The 6,792-nt window shown below is 47.5% G+C and overlaps 1 protein-coding gene across 1 annotated transcript in view; it reads right to left on the bottom strand.

The window, feature by feature from the left end:
• LOC132390382 (NACHT, LRR and PYD domains-containing protein 12-like) overlaps positions 1-6,545 on the bottom strand; it is a 30,807-nt gene extending 24,262 nt beyond the window's left edge. Inside the window, exon 1 of the mRNA XM_059963000.1 lies at positions 6,378-6,545. The gene's annotated coding sequence lies outside the window, so the exon portion shown is untranslated. The remainder of the gene's footprint in view (positions 1-6,377) is intronic.
• Between the last annotated feature and the right edge of the window lie 247 nt (positions 6,546-6,792).

Raw genomic sequence — 6,792 nt, forward strand, 5'->3', positions numbered from 1 at the left:
TCAGCAGGTCAGGCAGCATCGATGGAGGAGAATAAACAATCAACGTTTCGGGCCAAGGCCCTTCATCGGACTGGAAATGAGGCAACAGAAACTCTAGATATTGTTACATTACTTTCTGTTCCCCGTGGTCCTGATCCAAAACATCATACGTTTATTCCTCTCCATGGCTGCTGCCTGACCTGCTGAGATCAGCCAATATTTTGTGTCTTTGTGTTGCCCAAAACTCTCATCATCCGGAGAATGTCTTGTCTTCCGGAGCAACTCGCTATTTTAATGTGCATCAAAATCTGTCCGAGGAGCAGGAGCAGACGGTAACTGTACTCCTTCCACGTGTGATTGTGTTTTCCCAAATATTTTGTGAATTGCCAATGTTGAATTAAACCCAGACATAGAATCACTAGTGTGTTTACAAATTAAAATAATACGCCAACAGATCCGTGTCAATTCCCGATGTTGACGTCACTGGAACTCCTCCCCTGCCCGAACCTTGACCCAATTTGTGGACAGCTGTGATCAGTTTGTGCTGCTCTGTAACTAAAAAAAATGACAGTAGGGTCAAACATTAATTGAAAAACTCGGTTTTGTTTCTAAACGGAGACAAACACTTCCAAACATCTTGGGCCGATCCACTCAAGCTTTGTCATGGCCGGATCCACCTGCACCCATCCACCCACAGTCACACAATGTCCATTTCCGATCTCTCCATGCATTGTACTCTGGGCCAGGATTCTCCAGGGTATGTACTCTCTGTATTGCAGGCAATTCCCTTTCAGGAACCAATCTTGTGTCCTGGACCGGGAGTGATGTGTCAACGTAAAGGCAAAGCAGGCTGAGCAGACAGCACCCGCTGCTTTGGTCCTCCTACCACTGGTGGCGCTGTGGTGAGTAATGGACAACTGTTCCAGCAGTGTGGGCTGAAACATTTCTGCTGACGATGAGACGTCTATTCCTCTCGTCACTGGATTATACAGATTTCTCAGTCACACATGATTCTCACCGTCTCCTTTCAGGTTAACATCGCCTGGCATGGACATCTATGGCAATATATGATTTGAGTCTATATAGAATCACTCTGACATCCTGAACAATGCAATGTCACACATAACATTGTGACATCTTGTCCAGAACCACTACATTTTCTCCGGAAGTATTTTAAGATCATTATTATCTCCTAAACTCTGGTCAACATGTTATTGAGTATTTAAAGACAAATACACTGCAGATGCTGTGGTCAAATCAACACGTATGAACAGGCTGGATGTACTCAGCAGGTCAGGCAGCATCCGTTGAAATGAGCAGTAAACGTTTCGGCCCGAGACTCTTCGTCAGGACTGAGGAAGGAGGGGGCAGGGGTCCTATAATGAAGCTGGGGGGGAGTTTGAAGGTGCAAGTGAAAAAACAATCAGAGGAAAGATCAAGGGCTGGGGGAGGGGATAGGCAGGACGTGAAGAAGGAATGTAAAGGGTGTGGGTACCCTTTACTACTGCTATAGGTAGTAGAAGGAGGCAGAATCATGAGAGAGGTGAATCCGATGTTCATACCAAGGGGCTGAGGTGTTGCTCCTCCAACCCGAGTTTGGCCTCATCATGGCAGTAGAGGAGGCCATGTATGGACATATCCGAATGGGAATGTGAAGCAGAGTTGAAGTGGGTGGCAACCGGGAGATCCTGTCTGTTGTGGCGGACCGAGCTGAGGTGCTTGACGAAGCGGTCCCCCAATCTGCGTCGGGTCTCGCTAATGTAGAGGAGGCCGCAATAGATGACCCCAACAGGCTCACAAGTGCAGTGTTGCGTCACCTGGAAGAACTGCTTGGGGCCCAGAATGGTGGTAAGAGAGGAGGTGTAGGAACAGGTGTAGCACTTACGCTTGCAGGGATTAGTACCCGGTGAGAGATCTGTGGGGAGGGACGTGTGGACAAGGCAGTCACGGAGGGAATGATCCCTGCGAAAAGCAGAGAAGGGTAGAAAGGGAAAAATGTCCTTAGTGGTGGGGTGATTCCCTCACACGCATGTCCTCCATTTCCCGCACTTCGGCCCTCACCCCATCTTCTCGTCGCCACAACAGGGACCGTGTTTCCCTTGTCCTCACCTACCACCCCGTCAGCCTCCGGATCCAGCATATTATCCTCGGCAACTTCCGCCAGCTTCAACAGGATCTCATACACCTCATATACCTCTCTCATGATCCTGCCTTTTACTACCCATAGTGCTTTCCCCTTACATTCCTTCTTCACCTTTCCTGCCTATCCCCTCCCTGCTTCCCCTCCCCCACCCCTTGATCTTTCCTCTGATTAGTTTTTCACCTGGCACCTATCAGCCTTCTCCTTCTCACCCTCCCCCCACCTTCTTTATGGGGCCCCTGTCCCTGTCCTGACGAGGGCTCTCGGCCCAAAACGTTGACTGTTCCTTTCCACGGACGCTACCCGACCCGCTGAGTTCATCCGGCCTGTTTGTACGTGTACTTGAGTGTTTACCCGGCTATTAGCAGCTTGTAACATCGCCCCTTTGTTAAACACAATGTAGACACGCCATACATACAAAACAGCAAGTTGACAAAACATCTTTAACATAATAAAACAAAAATGCTGGAATTATTCAACAAGACAGAGAGTATGTTAATATTTCAGGTGGAGGACCCTGTATCAGAGCTGAGTTCTGTGTAGGAGTCAGGTATTGTTCTCTATCTGCACTGTAGTCTGTGTTGCATATTAATGATTTTTTTTTGTTACTCAATCTGTTCCACAAAACTCCGTGCCCTCCCATTCACTATACCAGCCCCACCCTGGACTGACTGTCCAAATGCTCCAACCCTCTCTTGTTCGAGTTGAAAACCATTCGCCATTTCTCAGACCATCTCCATAACTAACCAAGATAATAGACAATAGACAATAGACAATAGGTTCAGAAGTAGACCATTCGGCCCCTCGAGTCTGCACCGCCATTCTGAGATCATGGCTGATCAGTCACTATCAATACCCAGTCCCTGCCTTGTCCCCATATCCCTATCCATCAGATATCTATCTAGCTCCTTCTTGAAAGCATCCAGAGAATTGGCCTCCACCGTCTTCCGAGGCAGTGAATTCCACACCTCCACAACTCTCTGGGAGAAGAAGCTCTTCCTCAACTCTGTTTTAAATAACTGACCTCTTATTCTCAATCTTTGAAATTTATTGTAACCTGTTGCAATATCAACTAGACTCCCGAATTTAGTATCAAACTTGATATCGTGCCATATACATATATATATATATATTCATATACAAATCAATGGCACGAATAACACATTAACGAGGTCTCGACACTGACACGCACGCCCCACTTGTCACAGGCCTCCATTCGCTAAATTCATCTTCAGTCAACACCCCCTGCTTCTTGTTCTCGAGCCCGGTGTGAATCCACCTCGCCAGCTCCCCGTGAATCCCACGTGACCGAACCTTCCCGATCAGCTGACATGCGGGATCTTGTTACAGACTTTACCAAAGTTCAGATGCAACATCACTGACCAACTTCACCCAACTCCCTAGTTAACTCTTAAATAATCTCCAAAATACTTGCCAGATATGATCTCCTATTGGGCAGTGTAGATGCTGACTTCCCCATAACCAACGTCCAACCGCCCGGGATTTCATCTTCACTACAGACTCAGAAAATTCCGATCCCAGCTGCAGAATTACCAACCTGGACTGAAGACCGTATACTGCCAGTTCCGTATCCTCAGAGTCACCAGCCCAATATCATCACCCATACAAAGATGCTTTGGTGCCGGTGATTTACCGTGGTGTTCCTGCCATTTCCGATTGACAAAGTACGATGAAATTGGAACCTAATGACCCTCTGCCGGGGCCGGTGCTAAGGCTGGTTCCCCGGTCTGTATAGAGGATGCGGATACACTTCAGCCGGAACCCAGCAGATAAACCGAGCACATTTGATCTCTGTGTCATCGCTGTGTGGGATCTTGTAGCAGGAACAAAATGTAAAGTTATAAAGTAGAAAATGATGGGAACTCAGTACATCAGACTACATCTCTGAAAGGAGAAATGGTGGAAGACCCAGTTCCAGAACTGAGACTGTCCAAGATGCTGCCGATCTGCTGAGCGTTTCCAGTATTTTCTGCGCTTCACTTTAAATTTCCTGCAACTGGGGTATTTTCTCCCTCTTCATTTTAATGCACAGATAGTAAACTGATTGCCACCCTAAACTGTAAATAACATCACACCCCAACTAATATGTTAGTTCTGAATTCATTCCTATCCTGGTGTAGTACATCCCACACAGCCAATACTCACAGCATCCCTTCCTCCCACTATCATTCTGTTACATTTGCTCCCGAGGCCACTGACTGTACGCTGAGAGGCGGTGACCACAGCGCGATGAAAAATGTGCAACTCTTCTTGCAGCTAAAGTGGGCCGTTACCCTGGAAACAGAGGAAGTGGCTCACCAAAAATAACCGAAAAAGGAAATAACAAACTCAACATCAGATGCTGTGAGTTCAATTATGACAAAGATTAACACTGGAGCCATTGTGTAACGGTGAAACTAAAATTGAAATGGCTGCTTTTACCCTGCCACATGTTGTGTTCAATTAAACCTCTGGTAGTCCTAGCTAGCGAAAAACCAATTCTGGAAAAGATGAAAAACAATACTTCACAATGAAGACAAAGTTTGAAAGATATTGTTGAAATATATCATTGCAGCAATGGGATACAGGCTGGGCTGAGGTTGTACAAGATGGTTGATATATATCATTGAGGTGATGGGAGACAGAGGTTGAACAAGGTGGTTGATATCTATCATTGAGGTGGTGGGATACAGGCTGGACAGAGGTTGAACAAGATGGTTGATATATATCATTGAGGTGGTGGGAAACAGACTGGACAGAGGTTGAACAAGATGGTTGATATATATCACTGAGTTGGTGGGACAGAGGCTGGACAGAGGTTGAACCAGATCGGCAGGGGATGAGCAGAAGGAGCCTGATGGGAGAAGGGGATCAAGGGCGATCTCTGATGGTCCCTCGCAATGCACAGATCCTGAAATAATAGTACGCACTGGTAGATAATAGATTCCAATATAACAAAACCAGAACAAACAATAAGAACTTTGGTATATGCCCTTTTCTACTCTACACACTTTATCAATGCACCGCAGGAAGTATCCCATCCCGATTCTTCACATCTTCATACGGATACTGCTCTTCCTTTAACTGAATGAAATAGCGGAGAACTGTGGACACAGCTGAGTACATCATAGAAACCAACCTCCCCTCCATGGACTCTGTCTACACTTCCCACTGCCTCAGTAAAGCAGCCAACATATTGAAAGATCCCCACAACCCTGAACATTCTCACTTCTCATACTCCATCGGGGCGAAGATAAAATAAAACAGAAACAGACCACCGGGCTCAAGGATGGTGTCCATTCTGCTGTTAGAAGCGATCAGAGTGATGAGTGGACTCCTGACCTCACAGTCTAAATCGATGTGACCTTGCACCACATATCTACCTGCACTGCACTTACTCTGTAACCAGAATGATTTGTTTTACCTCAGTGTACTGCTGCAATGTATTGATCTGTGTGGAGAATACCGGAGACACGATTTTCACTCTACCTCTGTACAAAATAAAGATTCCCTATTTCAATCGTGTGGAAATATCAGACAGCCTGGGTTTCTCCTTTGGAAATTCTGGAGGGAGTGTACACATTTCCGGGAAACCCAGATAAATGGACAAGACTTAATTCTCGCATTAATGGGGCCAGATATCGGGAAAAACACGGTCAGCATTTCGGCAAGTCGGAGCAATGGAAAGAAGATGGAAATAAACTTCCCAATACCCCGAGAGGACGTGAGAGATCTGGATCTCACTGTCCTGTCTGAACGGGGAAAGATGGAACTACTCATACACGTGGAGGAGTCTCCCGAGAGTGCGATTACTCTGTTTAACCCTCGAGTCTGCAAGAATACAATGGGCCGAACGGCCGCTTTCAGTTTGCAGGAAATATTTAAAACAATTATCGATCCCAGTCGTCGATCCAGGTGAAGTTTGGATCCGATACCGGGCCGGGTGATGGAGGTAAAGTTCCCCGGTACATCTTAATGGATGGGTTCAGTCTCGGCATCACCACCTCATCCCGCTCCTGGGACCAGAACACCGGGGGCTGAGCGGCGGCTCACCTCAGGCGGTTCGGTGTGAAGGTCCCATAACCCGGACCGACCACGACACGTTGTGTCCAGGAAGCGGGGCGAGGCCGCCATTTCGACGAAGTTAACGGGACTCTCTGCCCAACGTGAGGTTCCCCGCCCCCGGGATCGGCTTCAGTACTCACCGATGGGAAATTGTCGGTTGCGTTCAACCCCAGTGACCGGCCTCAATACTCACCGATGAGAACATCATCAATTTGTCCGGAGAGCAGCGAGATCCGTCCACCGGCTCCACGCCGACGATCAGCTTCAACAGAGAACGGAAAGAAAACCTCCGCCCATCCGGAGACTGTGAGAGCGGGGGCGGGGCCTCGGAAGCGAAAACCTGAGATGCTGCAGATCTGCGTTTGAAATGAGAGCGAAGAACCGGTGACTCTGCTCCTCGCCCCTCACACACTCTCCGACCTACCTGCCGCATTCCCCACATTATTCCATATTTACACCAGCTACATTTTTATTTTCCCTAAAATCTTCCCCGTCCCCATGGCTCCATCTCCCAGTTCTCAGAGTTAAGGGTTCGATTCCCATCCCGGTTTGACGTACAATTCCCACCTGAAAAGGAATTGTGCAGGCTATTTGAAATCAATTCTATG

The sequence above is a fragment of the Hypanus sabinus genome, unplaced genomic scaffold (genome assembly GCF_030144855.1).
Source record: "Hypanus sabinus isolate sHypSab1 unplaced genomic scaffold, sHypSab1.hap1 scaffold_88, whole genome shotgun sequence".
NCBI lineage: Eukaryota > Metazoa > Chordata > Chondrichthyes > Myliobatiformes > Dasyatidae > Hypanus > Hypanus sabinus.